The following is an 11,156-nucleotide window of genomic DNA, read 5'->3' as shown; positions in this document are numbered from 1 at the left end:
CTGACTCAACCAATAATGCTGGTTCTTTCTCCTGAAGTAGAAATAAAGCTCCTAAAGAGGTCCATAAGCCTTGGAAAATAAGTCTCAGCTCTTAGGAAAAAAAAAAACTTTTTGCTTTCCAAGAGCATTTTAATATCTAAATAGGTGMGGTAATAACAAATTGGAAAGGAGAGGACAAAGAGTATTACTAAGTCTTAAAGCATCCCTTTTATAGAGAAATCACTTAAGTTGTTTYCATGTATATGAAGAAAATCGAAGAACGCATGTATTTAAAGTCACTTTATTATTTTCTTAGAGCCAAGACTTGTTCTTAAATGATTAAATTCACCTTAAACACTAAATTAAAATACTACTTAGAAACAAAAGTCTGATCTGTAATTTGTMGAAAGGTCTATCTGTAAAGTAAATTTTGTTCTTTGCCTGTGGCTATGTTTGAATTCCATCTGTAGTGAGCAAGCAGACTTTCTTTTTTCACAAGGAACCAACACTTTCTGGCCCAATACAATGCAGTACAAAAAAAAAAGTTACAAGATTTTACAAAATTCTACTTTTACATAGGCAACATCATCTTCTGTCCTGATAATCCCTGCAGAGCAGTTAAAAAGTATTTTTGATGGTCAGTTGTTTTGATGGTATGATGCTTGCTGGATTACACAGTGACATTCATTTAGCATGAATAAAAAAGATTGGTTCAAATACTCAGAAATCTTTTGAGGGGAACATAAAATTGAAAATCCTTATAATTCTCAGAACGTATCGTGTGGTTTTACTTCACAACTAATTACTATATCAGTGATGCAGTGATACATACTTTTAGATCTTGCAGAAATCCATCAAAGATGTCTGTTTCTTAGTCCAGCCAGCTTTAGTGTATCACAATAAAGTAAATGGAAAAGTAATCAAAAGACTCAGTTTTTCATTAATTTTAAAACACAATCTATTCTCTGAAGGTTACAAACTACATCTGTCTTATGTGATAAACGGAATGAGGTTTTTTGTTTTGCAGAACGGCGTACAAGCAAATAATATTTTTAATTAAGTTTAATTGAAATTGCATGTATCTTACCCACACAAAACACACTTCAAATCAGCAGTATGCAACAATGATCTCATAAAAATGTTTATGGAATCAAACAGGCAATTTTAATGCTTGACAGGAGTCAGTAAGCAACAAGATTTTGAAAGACACTTTTGAAATTTAGAGAATAACTGTAGTTCAGATAAGGTTTAGATAGTTATCTTTTCATATGTATTATAGTGGCCATTTAAACTTCATTTATTGCTGTAAAATATTTTATAGAATCTTCTGTTTTCAATTACAATGTTCTGGAATACTTGTCCAATAGATGATCAGTGGATCTTGGGTCCCCAAAATGAAATTCCATATATAATTTTTGATGAAATCTATGTTTTATTTTCAGTTGCAGAGTCAGTTGCAAGTCTTCCAGAGCATTATATAAACCATTAACAACTGGACCTATTATTTAGGTTTTTGATATACCTTTGCTGGAAAATATGAAAGATTCAAGTGCTCATGTAGCAGCCTTTTTTGGTGCTGTTACACATGTGCTATTTTTCTCAGCAAAGAATTCCAAAATTGTTGGGAAATAGTCTGTTGATGCAGGTCCTTATTGGCAGTAAGGACATAGCTTCCTTGCTGATTTCCTGCTGATTTTACATGATTTACAAAATGTCAGAAGTGTTCTTTTGTAGGGAAGTTTTGAAGTAATTCTGGAGGAGTTTAAAGCCTCCTTTAACTGGAGGAGTTCAAAGTGTGGCTTAATCATAATCCATAACTAATTTCATGGGAAACCAGTGTTTTTTTGATACAGAGTCATCAAGGCTAACAGAAAAGGATAAGAAAATTCGGTGACTTGAAAGTGAAGATACACAATCACAATCTAGAAATGAGGTGCATGTTCTTAAGAGTAGTGACGATTAATCTTTGGAATAAATTTCCAAGGATTATTATTATCCCATCACTGAAATTTTTAAAATGATAATTGGATATATAAATATATTTTAAACACAGTTTCTTTCAAGCTTAGATTAAATATCTGAAACAGGATTTGCTCCTGGAAATTTCTATGTCTTTTTATTCAGGAGGTCAAATTAGATGATAAAACAGAGAAAATTAGTTTCTCTTGTGGTGAAGGAGTTCAATTTTTTTTCCCCATAGGAACTCATGTTCTTTTAGCTAAGGATTCATTGACCACAATCTGAATAAGAAGATGAAACTTTCTTATGACAATATTTTCTTCTCTTTTTAGATTTGTTCTGCTTTCTCCAAAGTAGTAACCGGATACATTTAACTGCTATGGCCAGGAATGTGTGAATCCAGCATTTCCAGTCATCCTATAGTTCTGAGACCTCATGAAAAGAGTTTGCATTAGCAAAGGATTACCAGGATGCCAGGGTGAAGAGCCCTAGAATAAACATGGAATAAAATTTGGGCTGGAGGGAAGATTATCAACACGCTAGGTCTAGATCAGGACTATTATATGGGCAGCAAAGTTTTAGCAAAATTTGGGGCACCCTCAACTTCCGTAGAACAGTCATGAAGCCTTTGAGACTCCAAGGGAATCTAGGGACTCATTGTGAGTCAGGGCAGGCAGCTCGCAGGCAGCTCTGCTTCAGGTCTGAATATATCAAACTGTGAAACAATTAAAAAAAATCCTTTCTTTAGGAAGCTTATGCTTAGCAGAGGTTTAAAATACAGATGTAAATCCCTGAAATGCTGCATGAGTCAAAAGCCTGCAGAGCTTGGAAAGGACTGTCCAGTTCAATGAAATGTGCTCCGTTTGACGGTCAAAACATCTGAAAATGTCACTTCTCAGGGAGAAGCAGAACTGCTGCCTTTGTAGAAGGGAACAGTTTTCCCCCGCATCTGTGATTGTAGTTAATAACATTTTTTAAATGTCAGTTTTCTCAAGGAGGTGGGAGAGATTAAAGATCACCCATTTCTAATAATCCACCTGAGTGCTTACTGCAGAAACATGGCCTGAATTTGAGTAGGTACTTCGTTAAGGCTCTGCACCTCGCTTTGATATCTGGCTCGTTATTATAGGTTGGCTGTATGATCTTAAGAATTCATTTAGTGTGGAATTTTCAAAGGTGTCATCTAAATAACCTGGGTGCCTGTATTTCATTTTGAGAGAGGCTTAGTCATTTAAGGCTGGATTCCCAAGAGCCTTGGATACCTAAAAAGTATTATATATATATTTTTAGTCATTTTTCGGAGATCTACTTYACGTCCTGTTAAGGGGACTTAGAATTTCCTTAGTGACTTTAATAGGATAAGCCAGACAGTACCATGATGCTTCCCCATTTGCATTTTCTATTTCTTTGACCAAGATATATATATACATACATACATATATATATATAACCCTCTTTGATGCAATCTGTATCAATTCACTAAGCCATTCTGGAAAGCAGCACTTTATAATAACTTGCAGTCATGCATATATTATAACAATTCTTTTATTCCTTCCTGTAGCTGAAATGTGGATGAAATATAATGGGATGTGAATAATTAAACATAAATGCCATGATGAATTTTTTTAAAAATACAACTCTTAAGCTGAGAGAAAATAATAAACAGATAAATTAAGTAGATGCACATAATGCACATTAATGCTGTGACCCAAAGCAAATTGAAAATAAAGTTGTTGGAATTTATGAATACTAGTGTGAGAAGAAGCAAAGCTGTCTGTGGATTAGATACTTAAAGGCTACATAGTGGTAGCATTTTCACTTTAATATAATGTATATTTTCATTACTGTTGAAAGAGGGTTTGGGGCTTCTGTTTGTCCAGTTTCCAGTTATTTGCCCTTCTCCTTCCTGCTGGAGGGAGTTGATACTTACACAACTAATGTGTTTTTGTCCACAGAGTGGGAGAGTTCAGACCACCTGTTTCAGTAGCGAGAGGAACTTAACACCAGATAAAGTGATGCAGACTTAGCTATGGAAAATAATGACCTTTCCTCCCATACTCCTTGCTCATCTGATTACTCCCAATTGATTAGTATTGCCAAACTGAGACATTCAAGGCACTCCCTTTATCCATTCCCCAAATCTCATGTTTTAAAAATAGAATTATTTACATTTTTAAATATGAACTTTTCTTTTGCTTATCATCTTATTTCTCAATCTTTAGTCTATTCTTAGGTGTTCAAGTTTTTCTTCATATGCCTGAAGGCTGGAGAGTTAACTTCAGAGAAAGACGTGCTGATTTTCTTATGTAATTGCATACGACACAGAATCACAGAATTCTGTTGTGAAGGAGTTGTGATAATACTCAAAAGGTCATAACTCAGCTGACAAGATTGCAATCTATGTTCTCCTCTTCTTTCTTGCAATTTATTGCGAGCAATTTTATTCAATTAAAAAAACCCCAACCATCCAGCCTATCCTCTTTGCTTTTGATACTGTGAAGTCAGTGGGATAGACTCAAATATGCAGTGGCAGAAGCGCGTAGAGGACTTTGCATTCATTAATCACAGAATCACAGAATATTCAGAATAACACAGAATATACACAGAATAATAATAATTATAGTAATGCAAATAATGGATTTCTCTGCTGATAATTTAAATAAGTTGGACTGAATCAAACACTTGAGGGGGGAAAGGGAAGGAAAGAAGTGGAAAGAACAATTTTAAGTCAGGAAATTTCTTTTAATTCATGATGACTTTAAATCATAGTTAAATAACTAAAAATCCTTAAAATATTTAAATATATATGTAGATTTATCATGATTTTATGGGAAAAAAAATCATGCTGAACAAACAATAGACCTATTAAGAAGTCAGTTTAGTGCTGATTAAATAAGTGATAAGTATTTCCATCAGCCAGAAGGTGGTAGCAGAATTCTCTTAAAAGACTTCGAGTTGGGTAGTTGTGTTCCAGCAGGCATTTCCAATACAAAGTGATGAAATGCAGTTCAGAAAACATATTTACCTTTTTACATTTTTTTAGTAGCAGGGACAAATGCTWTTGATTTTTTTTCCACTTTCGACAATATCATTGAGTAGTATCTGCACTGAGATCTCTAAGAAGTCATGTGGTGGGAATGCATGAGGGATCTGTTACRTGTTTTTGTCTCTCTTCTTTTTTGAATTGGGATTATTGTTTTTACAGACTTTTTAATGCCAAAGGGAGTAATTTGGGGGCTGAAATGTCRAGAGATGTGTTTTGCTCATAGTATTGCAAGACTGGGAGATGTCAGTACCACCATAAGGACAGATCCCTGTATTTCCATCGTGAGGAATTCTGTCACTTATTCCTTCACACAGATGAACACAAACGCTGAGAGCTTTTTCCATCAGTTTGGGCTGATGCAAAACAACATTCATACTCTTAACATGTTTAATAAGCGCAACAGTTTAAAGGTGTGAAAGGCCACACTTTAATTATTCATATTTGTTATTTTGCAAGGGGCTCGTGATATTCATGTGACCCACTCTTAAGTCATTTCTCTGTTCAAATAAATCCTTCTTCTTCAGTCTTCATAATGCAAGAAAATGATGAGAAATTCTGTCTCTGGAGCCCAGCCTGTCCCTCATTTCCTCCTGAGCTGTTGTATCAATGTGCGTAAGAGCCTCCGTTCTGCTGCACAGGTTTCTTTAAGAAATTTTTTTGTATCTTAGAGATAGTTTCTATGGTAACTATGTGTTTTTTGGATTTTTTTTTTTTTTTTTGCCTTTTTTAACTTAGAGGGCAGTTTGGAAATGAATGTGGGGAGTGAAGTTTTAATGTGTTGTTAGGAAGAGTCAAAACAACAAAATCAGCTAGAAAAATAAAGCTTTCCGTGTTTGATCTATTTATCAGTAAATTGAAACAGCAGCTCAAGAGAACATTAATCTCCCTGCCTGACTTAAAAGCTAAGCAGTCCAGAGCTGCCAAGACTACAGAGGAAAGCAAAGCAAATAAATAAATAAATAAATAAATAAATAAAAAGAGACCCAGAGCAAGCCCTGCTGCTGTTATAATTCTGCAGTTGACGGTCTTTTAAAATTTGACAGCCTTTTACCACATCTGCAGCTTTCATAGTCTCCTCTTGCTGAAGCTCTGACAGAGAAAATATTCACCCAAGATTACAACAACAGAGCATTATTTCAGCGTGCTCCTCTCCTCATTTCTTGTCCTTCAYGGCACAAATCTCAAATTGTTTGTGGCACAATGGGCAGAACTGATAGTGGTGCCAAAACAACAACGGTGATGAAGAAACAGAGTGAGCAGATAAAATGAGCAAAAGATTTCAGGGAATACATATCACATAGGTAAAGCTATAGAAAGCCTGTTTAAAGAAGAAGCAATATGTTTGYACCATGCGCAAAACATGCAAATGTATTTTCATAACCACGAATTTCAGACAGCTCTTTTACACATGTGCAAGGAGATCATATTGACTGGTAAAGGGTCCAATAGACAAAAACTTGTGTGCTCCAAAAATGACAGGCTAAAGGTGATTGAATTACAAAGTAGCACTTGGGCATTTGAAATACATCTAAGTAGTTTTGCCAATATACAGTTGCTATATTTATATAACTTTTTTTTTCTGTTGGGGGGCAGGAGGTAGTTGGGGCTAGCAAAATGAGCATATGCAATGAAAACACAAATGTTTCTGTAGTAAATAAAAAATGATATATGGTTATGTTTACAGACCATTTCCAGTGTCCTTTCTTGCTTTCCGATGATCTGTTAACAATTTCATCTCAAAAGAGGAAAACAAAATAATCTGAGAAAACAAAACAATGATACAAAATCAAAGACATCTCGTGAAAAATCTTGCTCAAGAAAAGATGCTGTTAATGGCATATTCTGTTATYTTACCAGTACTGCTACAAAAGATGCAGTTTCCTTTTTTTTTTTTTAAATATAGGGAAAAATACCACATTTTTCAAARGTGCTTTGCAAACATGGACTTCAACAAAGTAAGTATACAATAACTGTGTTTTATTTCAAATATATAAGATACAAAACCACAATTCCTTAGTGGATGAAAGTAAATATTTTAAAATAATATATAATCCCTTATCTCCAAGTTTATGAAAAGTCATAAGGAAACGTGAAGAGTTCCCAGTTGCTTCAAACTGGTACTTGGCACCTCCTTTGAGATCACCGAGTCTTATTTCATCTTCCTATCATGCAAAGAGGCTGTTTCTTGAAGAATGAAGGTGCTTGTATTGGACAGCAAATTAAGTGATGGAGCTGAACTCCACTAGTCACCTGCAGAACCTTGTTCTCTATTTCTCACTCTGGTCCTTGTTCTCTATTTCTCACTCTGGTTATAGCAACAGAATAAGAGTGCAAAAAAAAAAAAAAAAAGTCAATGCAGTTATTTTCAGATAATACTCCTTTCCGAGAGCGGTGCGGTGAATGCGGCTCTTCTCACAGAGTGGCAGAACGCACATGCCTTCAGTGGAGAAGCTTTCCTGGGAATGTAGYAGAAACCCTATTATAGTTAGAACAGACCACAAAAGCAAGAAATATGAAACAAGACCCGGTCTTAAAAGGGAAAAATTCACTGCACCCAACTTTAGCTATGTAAAAGTTCAGCATCTAGTTTAAGCTAGTTAAACTATCTTTATAGTGTGGAAGGAGAGAGCGGCACCTCTATTCCAATTCATCGTCTCAGGTTTTTATGCTTGTTTCGGGAAGGCAAATCCTTTGCTGAATCCTTTGAAATTTTTCTCCATTGTCAACAGCAGGAGACCAAGCAAGGAATACGAAGGCCCAACTGCTACTTTCCCTCCACTCTATTCATATTTCCCTTTATCCTGTGGCACTGACTGAAATGAGATCCATAGCTGGTGTCTGTTTAACTGTAAATAAATGCAGATGTCAGTCAGCAAGTATTCTTTAAACGGGGGAGGAAAGCTGTGCAATTGATAATAAATAACAAGTATGTGAAACTAAGCACTGAGACTGCTGACACCAATCGTATTGTCAGGCCTGAGTAAATTGAAGTAGGATCTGCAAAACCAGGATACTTGTAATTTAAGCTGCCTAGCTGCGCTCACAGCTCTCCAAGGCAGGGTGCAAATAGTTTTGTGGACAGCTGTTTAAACCTAATAAAAATAATTTGTTGCATAAAGTATGCGAGCAGATTGTGCAATCAGTTATTAAAGGTCTAAAACAAAATACCAGTAGTAAAAGAAACCAGAGATCCTTGACGCCAGACTTTTAATGTCAGATGGGTGAGCTTTAGTGATACTAATAACACACTAATAGCAGACTAACAATAACACTGAGCTGGGATGCTAGCTGCACAATTCCATTCCACGTTTGACAGGACACACAAGCGCTGGAGAAAGAACCATGAAAATCAGAGGCAGGTCACTGGAGGTAGGTGAGACAGCTGCTCCAGTGGATGCTCAGCTGGAGCATCATGTCGTGGTGTGACAGCCCCACTCCTGCTCAAGATGCTTTTGGCAGCGGTGGCCAAGCCCTAAGCAAAAGCAGAGCTGGGCAGTAACTCGTGGTGGCCGACAGGCTSCTGAGCAAAGTGCATGTGTGAATGACGCTGCCAAGTCCGAGCACAGCAGCACCTGCCCGAGCATGGATCCTTGGTCTAGAAACTTAKTGTATGAAATGACATTATGTGGGATTAGTCTGGCAATAAATGATCTTTATTTTGAGTCTATTGAGCCTTTCCCCATCCCCTTCCCCCGCAATTGTTGCTAAAATCTCTACAGTTGATGGCAGTTCCCCTTCCGTTTTATTTGCCTTTATTACTGTGTGCTGCATTCACTGCTTAACATCCCCGTATAAAACTATAGCAGTGATCAAAATATTTATCTACACACTGCAGCCTGTTTCTGAGCGTAAGGTGATGAGGTGGTATTTTCCTTACAAAGCAATTCAAGCTATGATTCCACACTGGAAGAACAGGCTCATCAGTAAGAGCTGTGAGATTTCCCTGTTTTTCACAGTTATGTGAATGTCGCCCTTCTTGAAGCAATAATCACCCGTTAACCTTACATTTTGCTGCTCTTTCAGATTTCACAGCCAAAACTGACACTGCTGACAACTCGATAAACTGTTTGCCATTTTTGATGGCTTTGCCTCTTCTAGGAGCACGCTTTCTGCATGTACTCGCTTTGAAGAATCACCCTTATTTTAATTGTGACCTTCTGTGCAAATTAGGCAACTTTTACTGCTGAAAAATTACTGAAGTTGAAAAATGTGAAATTCTGATTCAAAAAAGTGTTGTCTGTAATAAAAGAAAGATAGAAGAATAGTTCTGCAGCACTAATAATAGGGATCCACCTTGATGTGGGTTCCCATTACACATATGGGCCTTAGCAGGAAGAGGGTATGGTTGAGGATATAATTTGCAGGTTTTATCATAGCACTTCCTTTCATAGACTGCTTTAATAATTTTCTGTTTGCTTTTTCTCTAATTTCTCTGACAAATTTACCAAGAGGTGGTGCTGCTGCACTAAATCTGTGTGTTCAAACTTGACTAGGGAAAGGACTGCTGACACCTATGTCCATATCCCAGCAATGTATCGGGCTCTAAAAAAATACTATGAAATATTACTTGTGTATAACCTTTCCTGTTTATTCCTGGGAAGATAATTACAACAATGAATCAGGATCTTCTATTATAACAAAATTATTGTATTTATACAGCGTATAGAGCATCTCTCCAAGCAACTGGACTTTTCCACGTTGGCCTGTCTAATTCTTATTGCCATAGTTTCTTGTAATTTACAATGTGCATTTTGCTAATATGCAAAAGTAACTAAAAGTAAATAACTATTTCCATACATAATGCTTGGGGACAGAGATGCAGAAGAATGACTTGTCCGAGTCACATATCAAGTCTTTGCCAAGGCAAGGAATTAAATCCAGGTAACCTGTATCATACCTAATTTATTTGCTATTGTTCAGGCATACCTTAGGAAATGATTTGGAAAAGGTTGTTTATCCTGTTAGTGACAGAAACATCAATGTAACAACAGAAAGAGCAGGAATGTGTTTGTATTACCTATGTCCTGTTTTCAAGAAGCAATGAGACATTGCTATTTTATTACATTTGCTGTCACTCGTTAGGGCTACTGCTTGTTCATCCAAGGCTACAAATAAACAGAATGTGATTCATGCRTAACTGCTTGAGGGGTGGCTTGACTCCAAAAGCACAGTTTAACCTTATTTGGCAATTGTTTGCTTAAAGCAGAAAAAATGTCTATGAAAGCTAGGAAAGATGAGTCTGTGCTATAACACACAGCTTGTAAAATCTGCCTGACTTATTCTGCAGAAGTGATTACAGTATAAAGGAATAATAAAGACAATGTCTTCCTTGATTTTCTTTTATTTCTTGGTTATACTGTCATCTTCCATATTATTGCAGTGGATTCTGGCCTAGACGGAGTCACTGTAACTAATAAAATGTCTCTATAATCAAAGATCTTTTCTTAGCTGAGTTTCTGAGCTTTGAAAAGAACATTTTACTTTTTCCATCTAATTATATACATGGRGTTTTCTTTTTCCGTGTATGATTACTGTGCTTTAATCTTGAGCTATATGGAAGATGCAATTTCATGGTATAGCAGAACTTTTGGAGAGAATATGAAGTAGGGCAGATTCAATAAATACCGTATTACTGTTACAGTCTGATTAATGATTCTGTCCTTTATTCAGTGGGTGATCTAAAGCAATGAATTTCTTCTTCCCGTGAGTGTCCAGGAATCTTTGCCTTCCTTACCTGATGGTTGGAGGAGGTATCAGAGCAAGGCAAGCATCTTGTTTACTTGTGATGCACTGGGACTGCCATCTCTAATAAGAATATATTTAGAGTTTTACAAACCAAGAAAGCTAGAAAATCGTGTGGCTAAAGGGTAGTGCTTTTAGAAATAGGAAATGCTGAAGCAATATAGCTTCATGCTGAGACGGAAGCCCAGATATTTTTGACCTTGTTSAAGAGGACTAAGAAATCAATTGCCTAGAAATGATAGAATGACAGTTCTGGCAGTGGTTTCACCTGTGTTTGTATTCCAATTTGGATCTGGAGTGCCCATATGAAGTGATTTTCTCCATCATCCCCACTAACTGTACTTTGGTTYACATCATAGACAGATCTTGGAGCACCTTAGCTAGTACCATCTTGGATGAAACCAGGCCAACTCCAGGAGCACATCTGGCA

Source organism: Nothoprocta perdicaria, unplaced genomic scaffold, assembly GCF_003342845.1.
Source record: "Nothoprocta perdicaria isolate Ctin4 unplaced genomic scaffold, notPer1 scaffold_302, whole genome shotgun sequence".
In the NCBI taxonomy this organism is placed as follows: domain Eukaryota; kingdom Metazoa; phylum Chordata; class Aves; order Tinamiformes; family Tinamidae; genus Nothoprocta; species Nothoprocta perdicaria.
The sequence above is the reverse complement of the archived record's forward strand: the minus strand, read 5'-3'. Positions refer to the sequence as shown.